Source organism: Lynx canadensis, chromosome A3 (assembly GCF_007474595.2).
Source record: "Lynx canadensis isolate LIC74 chromosome A3, mLynCan4.pri.v2, whole genome shotgun sequence".
NCBI classification, from domain to species: Eukaryota; Metazoa; Chordata; class Mammalia; order Carnivora; family Felidae; genus Lynx; species Lynx canadensis.
In genome coordinates, this window is record NC_044305.1 from 28,648,180 (window position 1) to 28,666,253 (window position 18,074).

The following is an 18,074-nucleotide window of genomic DNA, read 5'->3' on the forward strand; positions in this document are numbered from 1 at the left end:
GACAGAGCATGAACGGGCGAGGGGCAGAGAGAGAGGGAGACACAGAACCGGAAACAGGCTCCAGGCTCCAAGCCATCAGCCCAGAGCCCGACGCGGGGCTCGAACTCACGGAGCGCGAGATCGTGACCTGAGCTGAAGTCGGACGCTTAACCGACTGCGCCACCCAGGCGCCCCCCAAGTGTTTTTGACCATTATTTCATTTATTTCTTTTCATGTGACTTCCCAAAGGTCACCGCTGGTCTGGAGCTGAGTCTAGACTTAAACCCAGGTCTAAGTCCCTGGTGTCAGCCGATATGGGGTATTGCCTCATTGAATCATCTATGGAAATCATGGGTCTTTGCATTTTTCTTTTTTTTAATGTTTATTTTTGAGAGAGAGACAATGCAAGTGGGGGAGGGGCAGAGAGAGAGGGAGACACAGAATCGGAAGCAGGCTCCAGGCTCTGAGCTGTCAGCACAGAGCCGGACACGGGGCTCGAACTCACAAACGGCGAGATCGTGACCTGAGCCGAAGCCGGCTGCTTAACCAACTGAGCCACCCAGGCGCCCTGAAATCATGGGTCTTTGTAATTGTGTTCGGCAAACGGTTGAGCACCAAGTGAAGGCTGAGATGAGTAATATGGGTACTCCAGGAGCACCTAGTAGGTTTCTAGTTGGGAGCTAGTTTCTTCTCCAGGAAAGCACTGCATGCTGGTGAACAGCTAGGTAGCCCAAAGAGGGATAAGAAGGACACTTTGTCCGTGAAGCCTTAGCTGCTGAGGGGACTGGAGTCCGTTTGATTCCTCCCACCCCAGAGGCTCATCCCACTTAGTCTCTGGTGGAGCCTTGACCCTTCCAAAGAGAGGGTGGGAGGAGGGAAACGCCATCCTTGCCCTAAGTAGATGACCTAGATCCTTAAAGAGTGGGGGGTCTTATTTAAAATTGAGAGCTCAGGGGTGCCTGGGTGGCTCAGTCGGTTAAGCGTCCGACTTCAGCTCAGGTCATGATCTCACGGTCTGGGAGTTCGAGCCTCGCGTCAGACTCTGTGCTGACAGCTCAGGACCTGGAGCCTGCTTCGGAGTCTGTGTCTCCCTCTCTCTCTCTACCCCTCCCCTGCTCATGCTCTGTCTCTCTCTGTCTCAAAAATAAAAAAAATAAAAACATTAAAATTGAGAGCTCACTGGAAGGGGAATAGATTGAGTGGGTGTTTATCAATCCTTTGATCCAAGGAGATCTGTAGTCTTGAGCCCCTCTTGAGTCCCCGTCTGTAAAATGGAAATCTCCCCGCTCACACTCCACGGGACTGCGGGGCTGCGTAAGAGTGCAGGGGTCAGGAGCAAAGATCCAGAAGGTTCGCTTCTCCTTTCCCCTGGAAATTAAAGCTCAGCCTTCACTGTGAGGACCTGGCAGCCCTGGGTACCCGCTTATAGGGAGGCCGCAGGGCCTGGTCCGTCCACTCATGTTTTCTGGAGGCTCCCCCGGGTCACAAAGGCTGGTGTTTGTGAGACCAGACAGTTCCCTGGGAGGGGCTGGCTTCTGCCCCTGCTGTCGCCATCCCTGCTCCGGCTCCAGCTGTATCAACGGGAGGAAGCTAAGCTGAGCCGTGGGTTATGTCATGGGGCTGGTGGCCCCCAGGGATAATCTGTCCCTTGAAGCTCCTCAGGACATCAAAGCCTCAGTGAGGGGACAGGCCTGCCCCAGGGCTGTTGTTCCTCACATTCTGCTCCTCCCTGGCATCCTTGGCTCCTCTGAGCCCAGACGCATCCCTTTGGGCAGCGCACAGCAAAATCGCTTTTGTAATCATCCAGCTGTAAGCGGGCCTGCCTGATGGTTGGGGTCCTTCCAAGTCCCATTTCCTGCCCACCCCCCCCCCCCCCCGCCCCGCACTCCAGGACACAGGCACTCCTACCCACGATCGTAGCCCCTGGTTATCAAAACCTGCTCTGAGGGGCCCCTGACTGGTGTTGAGCAGAGGTTTTGTCCTTTCTCCTCACCTCGGAATTAAATACTTCCCACATCTTTTGTATAGTGGACACTCCGTATATAATCGGCCCATAGCACCTGCGTACCTGTCCCGGGGCGGCCGTCCTTCTGCAGTTGAGGAAGCAGAGAACCACTTTTACTAAGTGCTGAGAGCCAGGATTTGAAGCAGGGTGTCCGACCGGAGGTTTCCCTGCTCCATTCGGCTTCCTGTAGCCTCTTCAAAAGCGGCTTTCGATGGGTTGACGTTTTCAGGCAGATGACAGGGTCCCTCTCCAAGCAGCACCGCACCGGTGACCCCTAAGGCATTCGTGCACGGTGCCGCCCGTGGGCAGCGTTCAGTCTGAAAGCCGATCTCGGCCGCCACCCGCCCCTTCGGGTGACCTCACCTGTGTGCGGATTCCTCCTGTGTCACACCGCCGCGGCCTCCAACGTGGGCAGGGGGAGGCGAGGCTGGGAGACGGGAGGCACCCACCTAACCAGGGGTCGGGGAGCGGGAGGCAGAGGCCACATGAGCAGGCAGAAGTGAGAATTAGCCAAAGGTTGGACCGTGGGAGACCCGAAGCCCACTGCCGCTGATGGCCGCCAGGAGGGCGCTTGCGCTGAGGGAGTGCCGGAACCGTCTGTGGCACCAGTGTGCTGAAGGGGCTCCGACGTGACCCGAAGCAACCTGTTGCCCGTTCCATCTGCCAGGTATCCTGGTGGAAACCCGTCCCAAGTAAAAGCGGAAGTAGCCTGGGCAGTTGAGGCTCTGGACCCAAAGCAAAATGGCAGTAGTTGTTGGGTTTCTCCCCGACGAAACTTCCAGTGCATTTAGTAAATCTTGACTAAAGCAGAGGATGTCATCATTTGGTGCCTCTCAATGGGGCCTCGTCACATATGGTGTTGATCGTATGGCCTCCAGTGTTGCCCCCTGGCGGTTGACCCGTGTGGCAGCGTGGATGAGACACGGGTGCTTAGTTGTGGTCGCTGTGGCTCCGGAGAGCTACAGGAAGCCTGGAGAGAGTGGAGGGAGGGCTTCCCGGAGGAGGTGGTACCTTGAGCTAGTTCCCGAAGGCAAGTTCAGAGGCATCTTGTAAACGAGTAGGTCACAGCTCAGGGCTTGCCAGAAACTCGCCTTAGCTTTACCGAGGCTTTGTTGGGTACAGGACCCAGCTGGCGAGGAGAGAGGATACGGTTCTGGTAGCGAAACCCCAACCAGAGATGCGCTGTGGACCCAGGACCTGGGGAGAACGCCCAGGGTGCTGTCTTGATAAACTAGGGCAGCAACATACAGTATCACAGCCCTTCCTTTCATTTCCACTAGTGAGTCCTCTGTGGTATTACCGAATCAAAGGAAATGGAGACCTCCTCCAGCATTTCTGGGATTCAGAGGCATGGCAGGCCTTAAAACTGCCAGCCAAGTTTAAAATAAATCAATACCATAAAATACTGCAATGAATTTCCCAACTTTAAAGGAATTTCACTTTCAGTTAGAGGTGCCAGGGGAAAGCTATAACTCAGCCTGCATCATACACAGGTCAGATTTCTGTGTTTTGTTTCTTTGTAAAAGAAAATGATGTCTAGGGACTCGGGAGGAATGGATTAGAGCCACCCAGGCACACCATAGGGCATAGTGAGGAAGATGAAAATGCCTCTATTTTTCCAGGCTGCAAAAAAAAGGAGCCTGGAAGGCACCTGAGCAGGTAACCTCCCGCGTGGTAAACCTTGGCTCTTCGTCATTCCAAGGCCTGGTCGGTACTGTAGCAGTGATGGAGAGCAGGTCAGCTTTGGTATATGATGTGGGATTTTGGCATCGGCCAGCTGCTCCAACGGGAAAGTCACAGCGATGGACTCGTTCCAGTGGACTCGTTCTGCGTTTACGTCCATCCTTCTGGAAAAAGGAAACCCCGAAATCTCACGGACAGCACCCTTTAGGTTTTGTTGTTGCTGTTGTTGTTGTCTTTTCCTTTCTGCTTTTTTCAGACATGTCTCAGACATGTCCTTCCAGAAGGCTCTGGTCTAGGGCACATCTGAGGCCTGGGCTGGAAGTATGATGCAGTCAGATCTTGGCAGAGTACGTGGGCCTTCGCGGCCCAGCCCAGCCTCGCGCAGACATAAGGAGAACTGGAAGTCACAAGTAAAGACTCATTTGTTGTTAGTAACCAGATTGCATACTCGGTTTGACGAATGTTTGGAAGGAACCCTTGGTTCGCATGGGGCAACAGAAATGAGGGTGAGTATACCACACCCCAGACAAACAACAGAGTGGCTTTTACCTTCTAGAAAAAAAAAAAATTGTTTGGGAGGTTAGGCCAGTTGCCTAAGCTGAAATCCAGATGTCCCCGCTGATGGGATCCAGACATCCACCCCTCTCCCCTGCCCCTCAGATGCTCAGGGCAGGGGCACCAACCAGGTGTAGCACGAGGAACCTCGGCAGAGCACCTCGCTCCAGCCCAGTGTTTTGGAAGCCCTGTGGCGGTAGGACAGCTGTTCTGGAACTCTGGCGTCCTGCCCACTCTTAGAGTGTCCTGGAGTTGGGCGTAAGCTGGTGGTGCCGTAGGCAGACCCAGATGTGAGTCTTCAGGGTCTGCAGCCTGATTACGTGGCCTTGGGTAGGCTTTAACGAGGGTCCGAAAGATTGCTTCCATTGTAGCAGTGGCAGGAACTGTGAATGACCTAAGTAAGAAGTCTCCTACTTGATAGATCGAGATTCTATCCCGTGGACTTGAAGATATTGACAAGCTGTTGCCACACTCCTCCCCCCCTCCCCTCACGAGCTCCCACACCCCAGCACACACGGCATTAGTGACCAGTCTTCTCAAAGTGTGGTCCCGAGGCTGGCGGGATCCCCTGGGAACTTGTTAGAATGCGGATCTCTGGCCCCACTTCGGTCCTATGGAGCTGGAAGCCAGGGAGCGGTATTGGGCAAGCCCTCTGGGTGAAGTTGATGCCCGCTCAGGATTGCGAGCGGGCCGCACAAAAGAGGGCTACGGCACGGCCTGCCTACCTTGCCGTCTGTTGCACCTTGCCTCTTAACCTTTTGCCCTCAAAAAGCTTAGATTTAGGCTTAAGCACTAGGAGGAGGGACCCCACCGGGTCCTGATCCCGTCTCTGCCTTCCATAATTACCTAGCATTGGGACTTCAGGCAAGTCACTTCTCTGTGGGCCATGGTTTCCTCATCCAGAAAACCAGGGCAGCTGAAGGACCGCTGGCGGCCCCCCTCTCCCGCTCCCTCAGCCCTGGCGCACTCGTGGGCTCCAAGGTGGAGGAGTTTCCAGGACTCAAGACTCCTGATTCTTTGTCGGTTTCTCCCTCTGTGCAAGTGTCCTTAGGATGAGGTTGAGTTCCTGCAGCCACCTGCTCCTGGGAGGAGAAAGGAAATAATTGAACTTCTCCATGGGCTTCCGTGGCCCTGGGAGACTAGACTGCTGAGCCATAATAATACAGTGGGCCTCTTGGGAGGATCCCCAGCAAGTACCGCCAGGGGAATACGGCGCCCTGTGAGGTCTCTGTGGTAGGACGGGCGATCGCTCTTCCAGAAAGGGGGGGAATTTGAGAGGCAGCTGGACCGAGGGAATGGGGGAGCAACAATATGCAGGTGGGGCTTAGATGTCTAAGTGGAGTCTTAGACGTGGCTTTGAATCCGGACTCGAAACCTTCACTTGTTCATCCCCCAGGCGCGCATGGAGCCCCTGCTCTGTGCCCAGCTTGGGCCATGGAGATGAAGCTAATCCCTGACCTCAGTCCGGCTAAACCTCCGGCACCTCTCTGAGCCTTGGAGCCCTCGTTTATAAGATGGCCTGCTAGCACGTCCCCTATAGGGTTTGCATGTGGATTAAAAGGAAAATTAATATACAGCTAGCCTAGGAATGCTAGGCATGCGTTAGCCACTCCATAGCTGTTGGGTTCTGTTGTCTTTCCATACTAATTCTTGGCCACGCCAGTAACAGCTAGAAGCAGTCTCAGAATGTGTGTGCGTTCATGTGCTTCCCACCTGCGCCCACCAATAAAAAGAAAACACACACCCCAGAGGGGCTCTTTAATTTCTTTTAAGTTTGCTTATTTTGAGAGGGAGAGGGAGGTGGGGGGGGGGGGCAGAGAGAGCGAGAATCCCCAGCAGGCCCTGTGCTGTCAGCGCATGGGCTCGATGTGGGGGCTCGATCTCACGAACCGTGAGATCATGACCTGAGTCGAAGTCAAGAGTCAGACGCTCAACCAACTGAGCCACCCAGGCGCCCCCCCCCCCCCCCGTTAAATTTCTTGATAGCCTGTAGGTGTTGCAGTATATTGGGGACAGCTCAGATCTGGTCCCCACCCTCCAGGTACTTGGACCATGGTTTGAGAGACAGGTCAGGTCCCTAGGGAAAACTAGAGCTACGATTTCAAGCATGTACGGGTAGAGGAAATAGCAGAAGATAGGGGACCTGCCCGAGGCGGTCTGAGAAAGTCTTGTAGAGGAGGTGACATTGAAACTGAGACCTGAGAAATGAGGTGTCTGCCAGGCAGGGGGGCAATGAATCGGTAGGGGCAGGTGGAGGAGACAGGAGCCTGATCTGTGAGGCTCTGGAGGTGGTAAGTCCCTGCACCAGTAACCATCGGTTTCCGTGTTTACAGGAGCACTGTGGCTCTGTGGCCAGGGTTGGAGAGGGCAAGTCCAGACCCGGGTGGGACAGGGTGGGCAACTGGGAAGTCGAGTTTCCCAAGTTAGGGTGGATGGTGCATGGGACGGGGAAGAGTGAATTCGGGGTGCATTTGGAAATCGCCGGAGGCTTGCAGGTGGACCGAATGAGGGAGACGAAGGTAGGGGTGGCTCCGTGAATCTCTGGGCTGGGGGTCAGAGCCATGTACGAGACCATGAACCCTGCAGGAGGAGAGGGGCTCTGGGGGGTGGAAAATACACAGATATATCTTGGAGCTGTGGCCATAAACCCATCCTCTCTCCTCTAGACAGGCAACTGGTAAGTTGTATGTGATTTTCTGGGTCTTTTTTGAGGTGCCATTGGATCCCAAATTTGGGGCTAAACACGGGATACCTTCTTGAGCCCCGAGAGCCCCCCTGAGACCCGAGGCTGCCTTCGCAGCCCTCGTTTGATTACCGTGCCTTCCTGTGATCTGTTCTTTTGTAATCAGCTTCTCATTAGGTGACTGATGTGTCTGGCTCTTCTGTCTTGATTTGCATATGCACTCTGCTATAATTATGTCCCAAGAACATAGCGTTTTGTTGTTTTTTGTATTTACTTTTGCTTTTTCAGAGCTGAAAACCTGTGCAGCGTCCTGTCACATGGGCAGGCTGCTGGTTCTGCCAGAGAGCAGCTTTCTAGCGCTGGCATCTCGCTCTTTGTGGGTGTGTGTGTGTGTGTGTGTGTGTGTGTGTGTGTGTGGTTATATAACATCAGGACCATGATTGCTGGCTATAAAATTGATTTTGAGAGCTACTTTAATTTGTAAACTGGGAACTACTTTCTATTTTGGGTTAAGGACAGGAGTACAGGGGGAGAAGGTGCGGGGGAGTCCTCTGCTCTTGGTTGCCTTTGGGCATGTCTGTGCAAGAACCAAGAGCTGCGGGGCGGCCCCATGGCCTGAACTTGACACGGGGAAAGGGGCTTCAAAGTCAGTCCTTCAGCTGTCCCCAGACGCCTTGGTTTTCAAGGCATGTGGGCACAGGGTAGAAGCTGGCCCTGCCTGTTCACATCTCTTTCCCTGGAACCGTCCGTTTCTTTACTCCTTTACAGATGCTTCCTGAGAGCTTTTGCAGCTAGCTGGTGGCCTTGCATTTGCTGTATTTGTTTCTGCGTAGGAACAGGCCTGGTACAGCCTGGAGTCTTTATTATTATCGTAAGGCGTGAGGGCAGGGGATGGGGGGCTCTGTCTCTCTCTCTCTCTTTCTGTCTCTCTCTCTCTCTCTTTCTGTCTCTCTCTCTCTCTTTCTGTCTCACTCACTCACTCGCTTACTGAGCACATGCCGTTGGCCAAACTTCGTACTCTCCCACTATGTTTATTATCTTGTTAAAACCTCATGTGCATCCTGGGTATGGCGTCCTTTCCACTCCAGAGACAGGAAGTGACTTGCCCCACTGGCCACGTGGCTAGCAAATGCCACCTCCAGGGCTAGAGGTGTCCCTGCTCTTTTCCACCCGCTTCTGAAGACAGGTCACGTTAGCAAGTCTAGCGGCCCGGTGCTCAGTGCTCCTGGGAGCTCAGCAGAGGTAGCACTGGCTTTTGGTTGAGAAAGTGGGTAATGGCAACACGTGGGACCTGTGACTTAAGGTAGCCATTGAAGAAAGGAGGGCCGACGGGTGTTCTCAGCAAGGGACACCGCATGAGAACATTGAGAATCTGTCAAGAGCGGGTCTTTGGGTTGGTTCACACAGCGGTGCAGTGGGAGAGCGAAATAGCGTGAGGTTGCCGAGAGCCTTGAATGTCAACCTAAGGAGGGTGACCTTCGCCCTGGAGAAAAGGTGGGGGTGGGTGGCAGTGGTTGTATACAAGGCTGTATTATTCTCGGCAGATGAGCCAGTCCGCACAGGGGGAGGGAGGAGATGCCACACCCGACCGTGCCAGCCTCCAGAAGGTGCGAGACGGCACAGCCCTTTCCTGAGCCCGTGAAGGGCGATGGGGCCACACCCGGGGAAGCCATCGGGAGCCCGGCGCTTCCACACTGGTGCCAGGAAGGCACCTGCTTGGGGATCTGGTATGCTGATAAATCTAGGTTTGAATTGCAGCCCTCCCGCTTCCTAGCTGGGTGACTTTGGTCAAGCCCCCTAACTTCTCTGGGTCCCCACTTCCCATCTGCTCAGTGGTACCCGTTGGACACGGCCATTCACCGTCCGCTGTTGCGAAGACTCCATGCACGAGAAGCAGGAAGGGCCCGACGCAAGTCGTAGCACACGGGGAGAGCTCGGTTAACCGGCAGCTCGGTGCGTTGGCCTTCGATCCGCCTGTTTGTTTTCGCCAAATCCGTACGGGCTAATCATTCGTTTTCACGTGGCTTTCCGCTAGCGATCCGCAGGGCTCTTCTTTTCGCTGAGAGAGCGCCAGGCCCCTTAGCAAGTGGCCCCAGTGAGTTCCCCTGGGCACGCCGGGCCTCGTTCCACCTGGTGGCTGTAGCCAGAAATCCATATGGTCTCCTTTTGCCCAGACCACTGTGGGCATGACCTCGTCGGAGTCTTGCCTTTTATAACCACCAACTGTCCCATCACCATATGGAAGAACCACCTCTTCCCTTTAGCTGTGCCCGCACCTTAGATCTCCTCCTGGCAGGGGGCCAGCGAGGAGAATTCTCCCCGGAGCCCTTTGTCTGTTCATCACAGCAGCCACAGCTGCACCTCAGTCTCTTCGGGGACCGATTGAGGCCCTTGGCAGCGATCGTTTCATCCCCACGCTTAATCAGTTGAGGAGGGGAATTAGTCAGGGTGTCCCTGTAGCCGACTGCCAATTACCAGGGCTGTTTCTGCAGACAGAAAGTTCCCCCTTAGTTCATCTGGAGCGCCAGCCGGTACCTGTCTACCAGGTCACGTGCTCCCCGGCTCCTGAGGGTCTCCCGAGGTGACTTCCCAAGGCCAGGAAGACCGGCTTTAAGTGGGTCTGCATCCTCAGATTGGACCCAGGTGGGGGTGATGCGGGGTACAGTCCTGTGGTTGCTGGTCACCAGAGAACCTTCCAGATGTCCGACTCTTGGGTCTTGCCAGTACTTCCTTTTGAGAGGGGCGCCTGGGTGGCTCAGTCGGTTGAGCGTCCGACTTCGGCTCAGGTCATGATCTCGTGGTTTGTGAGTTCGAGCCCCGCGTCGGGTTCTGTGCCGACAGCTAAGAGCCTGGAGCCTTCTTTGGATTCTGTGTCTCCCTCTCTCTGTCCCTCCCCTGCTCATGCTCTGTCTCTGTCTCAAAAATAAATAAAATATTTTTAAAAAATTAAAATACTTCCTTTTGGGCATCTGGCAAGCTTTGGGGCCGTGCACTTGGAGGAATGGGAAGGTTTGAAACACTATTAGGCAAGTCCACAGCGGTGACGACAGGAACACTGCTGTAATCCGTCCCGGGCTCGGAGTCTGCAAGCTTCCGTGGTACCTGCTGGCTGCGTCGTATGCGGAAACGCTCCCTGCCCTGGACGACCTGGCTGACATCCTGGGGATGAGGCTGCCATCTGTTTGCAGCCGCTCGCCATCTTGGCTCCAAGCTCCGCCTGCTCCCCTTTCGCTCAGCAAACCAGGCCCTGCCAGCTGTTGCCGCGACAGTGTGTGTCCTCACTGTGGTAAGTGGGCCACCGATCGAGCTCAGCTGACTCGGCACAGAGCCTGTCTCCTCCCCACGGCCTTTGTCCGCTCTAAGAGTCTCAGGTTTGGGGCTCCTGGGTGGCTCAGTCGGGTAAGCGACTGACTTTTCGGCTCAGGTCATGATCTCACGGTTGGTGGGTTCGAGCCCCGCGTCGGGCTCTGTGCTGACAGCTCGGAGCCTGGAGCCGGCTTCGGATTCTGTGTCTCCTCTCTCTGCCCCTCCCATGCTCGTGCTCTGTCTCTGTCTGTCTCTCAATTATAAATAAACATTAAGAAAATTAAAAAAAGAGGAGTCTGTGGTTTGCCTTGAACATCTGCAGGGAGGGGATCTTCCCCAGCCCACCTGGAGGAAGGGCTCTGGCCCAGTAAAGCCGGAGCCTGCCCCCCAGCAGCGCGCCCCGCAGCCCTGAGCCCCGGCCTGGCTTGTCGTGCTCACCTGTGCGGTGGGGAACCCCAATAAGCCCTCCAGCATTGCTTTCTGCTCAGAGTTTTTGCTCTGATAGATAGGGAGCCCGCAGAGGTGCCCATGGTTCTCAAGATTCCTTGCGTCACGGGCCCTTCTCTGAATCTGAGTGTTGGAGCTGTCCCTCCAGAAAAAGGCCCAGGACCGACACGCACTGTGATACTTCATGTGGCTTCAGGGCATTTGCAGTCCCCGTGCATCCTTGGAGTTCCGAGGACCCCAGATTTAGAACCCCTGCCCTGCTCCCAAGCGCCCTGGTGGCCCAGGAAGAAATGAGGTCCTCGGCAAAGAGCAGGAAAAGCTAGATGACCGGAAACGGGTTCCCAAGGCCAGGCGAGGTCCTGTATCATTTTTCCACATTTTACCTTAGTGTCTCTTAGCGGATTGCAGCACAGGAGTAAATTCCTGTAGTTGGGTTTGTGCCCGTTACAGCCTGGGTGACGGTTTGCCTTTCAGAATTCCTGGGGCTGCTTCCTCCGGACATGCAGGAGTGGGTAAAGAGGATGCCGAAGACAGGGCAGGTGGCCTCTGAGACAGAGGTGGGCCGCTGGCTGCAGGAGAGCTGGTGTTTGGTTCCTCGGGAGGGGGGGAGGCTGCCCTGCCCCTCTCCGCCCTGCCACCACCTGTTGCAACAACCCGCGTGCTTCGAGTGTAGAGTGTGGGTGTCCGCCCTGCCCGACAGGACCCCGGCCGGCTCACCGCCACCCCCTCCCTGGCCGGCTAAGGCGCGTCGTTGAGCATTGTTGCATTTTCCAGGTGGCCACCCCTGGATTTCAGGCTTCCCTCTCTAGACTGAACAGAAGGGCAGTAAGGGAGGGGATGGGGGAGAGGGCCGAAATCGGCCGGGGAGCCCCCCGGTCCTGTAAGGGGTAGGCGATGTCATGTCGGGGAAACCCGTCATCCCCGTGCGCCTGGTCTCTCCACCCAGCTCGGAAGGTATGTGGGGGCGGCATGGTGTGGCCCGCTTGCACAAGCAGCATCCCAGCTCCTGCCTTGCCACCTGCTGGAGCCTGGACAAGTGGCCCGGTTTTCCAAGGTGAAGGCGAGCATCTCTCTTGACCCAGCTTGGTGGGGGACATTAAGTGGGACCCCCACTACAGGCAGGGATTTCAGAACCATATTTTCACGTTAAGATCTTGTCACGCTGAATGATTCTGTGGAGTTTGTAAATTAATTCTCTTACTGCCTCGTGTGAACTCCCAGTTCCTGTCCGTCAGCCAGGATTGGACTCCTTCTGGGCTTGGCAGCCCGAGAGGCTCAGGAGAAGCACAGGACGGTCCTGTCCTTTAAGGCAGCTTGGGGTTAGCGGTGGAAAGAGGGGAGCACAACGGCTTGGCTCGTGGGGGTCTGTGGTCCCTCTGTGTCTGCTCGCCGGAGCGCAGGGACTGGGGCCTCCGGGAGGAAGCATGTGGAAAAGGCCTGGAAGGGTGAGTGTGGTCTCGGGACAGCGAGGGGGCAGGTCGAGGGCCAGGGGAAGACGCAGCCAGACCAGCACTTGCTGAGGCCCCAAGCAGAAAGGAGGCTGTCCCCTCGAGAGAGGGCTGACTTGAAGCCAAGTCGCCTTGCCAGGCATTTTTGCCTCAGCTGGTGGTGCCGTGAGGTTTTGGTTTGGGGTGTGGTCTCACGCGGCCATCCCCTCACGTCCGTGACCTCCCGCACCCCCCACCGTGCCCGTGTACCCATGCGGGCACGTCCACATTGTAAGTTGAGAAAACCGAGGCTCCGGGGCCCCGACTAGTAATGGGAAAAGGTGGGGTGTCCATTTTAGATCTTCTCCCTCGAAGCCCAGACCCTCGACACAGCACCAGCCTTTTGCCACTCTGTAACAGTATGCTCCACGAATGGTCTATCTTCTCCCCACGTTTGGCACCTGCTTCTAAACTTGGCGCCTCCGTTGGGCCTCCGGGTCGGGGCTCAGAGACCGTAACGCATGCCAGGACCCCTCCCGTGTGCTGTGCCATGGGCCGCTCGTGGCAAGGTTTTCCCTAGTGGAACAGCCCCGCTCCGAGCCCCACGGTTGCTAACAAAGCCTTAGATAAATGGTACGTCAGAAAGCTTCGCTCCTGGCCTCGGTCCCTCTGCCAGTGAGGGGACAGACGGTGTTGCCGTGGCCGCTGAAGTGGGGCGGGCATGTCGATTGCTGAATAGGAGAAAAGCCAGCGGCTCTGGTGTATTAAACAAGTGAGGAATGACTTGGTTTGAAGCTGATCCTACTTGGGAGGGGACTGCCCCTCTGTGACCCTGCTGTCCTCTTGCCTCTGGTGCCTCCGCGGCATATGATAGGCTGAAAACGAATCCCTGAGCCTTGGTTTGCCCATCTGTAAAGTGGAGACGGTTCCTACACGGCCCCTCGCTGGGGGCAAAGGAAACATTACTGATGAGGCCTTGCGTGGTGTGTAGCTGTCAGAGGCATCATTAACTCCATGGTGACACCACCACCCCGGACTGCGGGGAGAGCTTGGGTAAGAGTTGAGTTCTTAACACTGCAACTTGAGTTTGTGCTGTGTTTAGTGTATGGGCCTGCCAACCAGATGGTTTCCTTTTCTGTTGAACAGATGAGAGGAGGGGCGCCTGGGTGGCTCAGTCGGTTAAGTGTCCAATCTCACGGTCCGTGGGTTCGAGCCCCGCTTTGGGCTCAGTGCTGACAACTCAGAGCCCGGAGCCTGCTTTGGGTTCTGTGTCTCCCTCTCTCTCTCTGCCCCTCGCCCACTCGCACTCTGTGTGTCTGTCTCTCTGTCTCTCTCTCTCTCTCTCAAAAAATAAACATTAAAACTCCATCTTGAGGCCTGAGCAGGTTGAAGGGTGCCAAGGGTACCTTTGCCCGCTGACACTCCTTGAGGCAGGGGCTCGCTTTCAGAGAAGGTGCTTGGAAAGCGCCCCTCTCCTCCACTACTCCATCCGCTGCCTTCATGTTACATCTCCATATGGAACTTATGGGGCAGAAAGTTCCTGAATTAAGCCCCATCTCTGGATAAGCTGTACAGTTGGGTCTGAGAACCGCAGTGACTGTTAACACAGCTAACAACACGGTAGCCCGTCCCGGTGTCCCGCCCGGTGGCGAGTGCTGGGACGGGCAGTTCCCTTGAATCCTCGCGGCAGACCCTGAAAGGGTAAACCCCATCAGCCAGTAAGGAAAAAGGAGGCTCAGATGATTAAAAATGGCTGGTAAGCGGCAGAGGCAGGATTTGAACCCAGGACCGCCCACCTCGGCCTGTGCTGTTTCCCCGATAGAGCATTTGAGTGAAAATACAGAGTTAAAACGTAGGCGTGGCTCCTGGAGGCTTTTAAATCCTGCGGCTCCCAGACCTGCGCATTTTGAAGGACCCCCATGCAGTTTGAAAGGAGGAGGTGGAGTATAGGAGTTGGGGGATCACCAACCAGTCCCAACTGGTTCCATCAAAACATGACCTTTTGACATCAACAGAGTAGGAAGGCCGCACCTTTGGAGTACTGGACAGGCCCCTCTTCACCCGGGTGTTCCGCGTCTGCATCCTGGGGAGCAGGGCGGGGGGGACGTGGGAGCCCATCCATCCTGCACCGTCATCCTCGCTGCCACCACGCTCCCCCCGCCCCCACTTCCGTTGTCCAAACTGCTGGTGGCATTAATGGGAGCACTTTGCTCCCCGGTCTCCTTGATCAGACCAGACAACCGCTTTGCTGGCAGAGGAACACCGCATCCCGTGATGGGCTCTGGACCCCAGGCCTGTGCAGCGGTACCTGAGCCAGGCCGTCCGTGAACCCTTTCCTGGGTGACCGTGTCCATAAATGAAGGGATTACATGGGTTTTAAGCTCCACGTAAGCGCTCCAGGAAGGGATTTCCCGTGACCGTGACATGCTATGGGCAGGAGGGGGGGGGGGGCGGCCGACCTAGGCCCAAACCCTTTCCCCTCCTGCCCCCCTCGCCGTGCAGTCCTTGTTCTCTGAGCTTCTCTGGAACCGGGTGACGATAGGTCCTGCGTCACCGGGTGGTTGGCTGAGGGCTCCGCGAGGGGACACGCTGGGTGGCAGCGTAAGAGAGCTGAACACCGCCCTTGATAGGTTGTTCCCTATAAAACCCGTAGAATGCATGTTAGTGCCCGTGAGTGATTGCTGTTACGATAAGTACAGGGAAATAAGGTTGGATGTGCTGAGGGGCCCTCATCCGAGAGCCGAAATAAGAAAGCGCAGGATTTGCCAACACGCCTTCCCGGATCACCGGCCCCTCTCTCCCCGACCCAGGACCATCGCAGACTCGGGCTGTCGGAAGCCACCGGCCAGGCAGCTCTGGGAGCACCAAGTGCGGACCGTCAGAGCGGAAAGATTGGGCAGGGACACTGGGGAAGTTTGGATTCGGTGCCGCGTCTGCTGCTCAGCAGCTCTGTGGCGGGGGGTGAACTGTGGCCTCTCTCTGGGCCTGTTCCCTTGTTAAAATGGGGCAGTCATCCTCACCGAGTGAGATGGCCAGGGAGGCGAACAGCGCAGTGTGCTGCTGATGTCATCTGTAGGTTAATCACACACGACTCTTCGTTGTGCCCCAGCCTCCTCCCAAGAGGGCTCTGTGGTCAGAGGTAAGCTTTCCACTGGGAGGGATGAGGCAGCCCCTGGGTGAAGCTGAGAACGGAAGGGGCAGTCAGGGATCTGGGTCTGACGTCTGCTGGGATGAAGCCCGGGGGCCCATTCGTTGTTCCAGCAGGTGCCCGGGAGGGTCCGCTGCTGCTTTAACCCGGAACTGGGTGGTCTGAGCCATTCCCACTCGTGACTGCAGATCCTGTGTTCTGATGTGGCCGCTGCCATTGGCTCCATAAGAGGGTCGGAGGACCTTCTGTCATGGGAGATGGGAGAGAAACCCAAAACCAAGGTCCTCTTCCTGGAAGACAGCCCTCTTACTTTCATTGTCCCTGCCCCCGCCCCACCTCCCCACCGCCACCCCAGAGAAGAAGCAGACCCTGACCTCTAGGCCGTCCTGGGACCTCCTACCCGGAGGACCAGACCCAGTGCCAAAGCAGGGGGAGGGGGGAGGAGCCGGTGGGAAATGTCCGCCTGGCTTCCTGGCAAGGGACCCGGTGATCACAGCGGTCCTTACACGCTGGTGTCTCGGGAGCGCTTGCGGAGAGCTGTGCTGTTGGTTTGACCTTCCATGGGCACACTCTGGTTCTGCTCGTTCAGTGTATACAAGGGAGTCCCGGGTTCTGAATCTCTCCGCCTCCTCGACCACTGCTTTGCTGCTGCCGTGGGCCACCTCTCTGCTGATGGGCATCCCTTCGAGCAGGTTGTCCTCAGCTTGCGTCCTGCCAGGGGAGGGAGGAAGGCAGGGTTGAAACTGGTCGTCACTGGTCCCAAAGATTATCTTAGGAGATCACACATGAGCCTACAATTTCCCGGGCTTTTCTTGTCCTATTTTACAAGGACTCAGGATGTCCTGGATGGTGAGATTCCCCCCAAGCCCTCCGAAAAGTGCCTTTATAATGCACTCTCCACTTGACTCATCTACAGACCCCGGGAGCCCCCTCCCTCGCCTTGAACTAGAGGAGGAATTGCACGGTCTAACCGCACCTGACAGATGTGGCAATTTCTCGCCGTGCACTGTGTGTGGAAGAGCCCAGAAAAGAGCCTGGGTCTGGCGTCTTGGGCTGCTCCTCCCCAACCTTCCTTGGGGGCTGCCCGCTTTTCTTATCTGTTAGAGTGCGAGATTTTTCCCATCACAAAGTAAAGCATGAAAACGCGACGTGTCCTCTCTCCTACGTGGGGGTAGAAGAAAACACACCTGTGACAAGTACCACGTTTCGACGTATTTCGTGCCAATTTCCATCCACTTGGAGGTTTTTGGTTGTTGCACAGCGATGGCCGTACCGTCTGCCACGGAACTTCGTAACCTGCTTCTTTCTTAACCCTGGGAAGTATGTTCAAAACCCCACGCAGCCTCATTTCCTCTGTAATTATATCACTGAGTAGATGGATCATTGGCTTCAATCTTTCATTTTTGGATTTGTGTGTTGTTGCGTCAAAATTTAAATAACACTCCAGTGAACATCTTTATTCGTAAAGCCCTTTTCATGTTTTAAGATGATCCGTTAAACTAGGTCTAGAAGTGGAATTTTGGGGTCTAGAGGTCTTACACCCATCTGAAGCTCTGAGAACACGTGGCCAGATGGCTTTCCAGAAGGCGCCGGTGCACTTCTCCAGCAGGGACTCCCCTGCTCCCCTCACCCACAGCTAGGAGCAGTTCTGGTGGTCACAGGACTACAGCCTGCTCAGATCTCACACATTCGCGATTTCTGGCCAGCGACGAGGACAGGTTCACGGAGTAAGTCAGTCCCCACCGTGGGCAAGGTAGTTTTCAGTCATTACTCAAGTCAGACCTTAAAGAAGCACCCCCCCACCCCCATTTTGCCCAGGAGGAAACAGGCTGACAGGAAGCAAATTGTCTAAAACTGCCGGACCCCACGGCCTCTCGTGAGGACTAGCCAGGCATCTCCCCGGGACCTGAGGACGACAGGCCTGTGTGGTCGGGCTGCACGGGCAACGAGAGACGGTGGGCAGGTCGCTGGGCGGGGAGGGCAGACCTTTCAGGCCGGACGGAGCGTATCCAACAGTGAGGCCCGTGGGGGGGGATTTGGAGGGATTTCAAGCGTGCCGTGGAAGACTTGTGTGATTCAGTTGTTCAGGGTGAGAGCAGGCACTCCAAAACCCCGAGATGAGGCCGTGTGCCACACAGATGGAGCGTTGCTGCCCTGGGTGCCCGGCCTGCCTAGGACAGGGTTCTGCTTAGCTCAGACGGGGACGGCCGGGCTGGAGCCAGGGGCTGGCCCAAGGCTAATCTCCGTAGGCTCTTGTATTCTCAGCCTCCAAGAAAACAGGTCCCTGAAAGGCTGGTGGCTGGTTTTGCTCCCGAGACCTGGCACCAAGGCCGTTCCCAAACAACAGCTAATCATAATAGGGCCAGGCGCAGTTTCTTTCTTTCTTTTCTTTTTTAATGTTTATCTTTGAAGGAGAGAGAGGGGACGCAGAGAGAGAGGGAGAGACAGAACCCGAAGCAGGCTCCGGGCTCCGAGCTGTCAGCACAGAACCCGACGCGGGGCCCGAACCCACAAACCGCGAGATCATGACCTGAGCCGAAGTCGGACACTCAACCGACTGAGCCACCCAGGCGCCCCAGGCACTGTTTCTAATGTCACGTGTATTCGTTCATTTGGTCCTCATCATAGCCTGCGATTTGGTACAGGCGATGGGACCACAGGGCGGAGGACGTAAATCTACCCCATGGTCAAGTGGCAGGACCTGTTCACCACTGCAGGTTCTGGCTCCAGAACCTCATTCTTAAACCACGGCCCCGAGTCACCCCTGTTCGTCCGTGGCTGTGGGATGCTGTATCCTCTGGAGACCTGAGAGCTTCGGCTACAGGTTCTCAGACCTCATAC

At 56.0% G+C, this 18,074-nt stretch overlaps 1 protein-coding gene across 3 annotated transcripts in view; it reads left to right on the forward strand.

Annotated features, from left to right (window-relative positions):
• Positions 1–18,074, forward strand: part of STK35 (serine/threonine kinase 35) — a 64,914-nt gene that overhangs the window by 20,873 nt on the left and 25,967 nt on the right. The gene's annotated exons all lie outside the window — the stretch shown is intronic.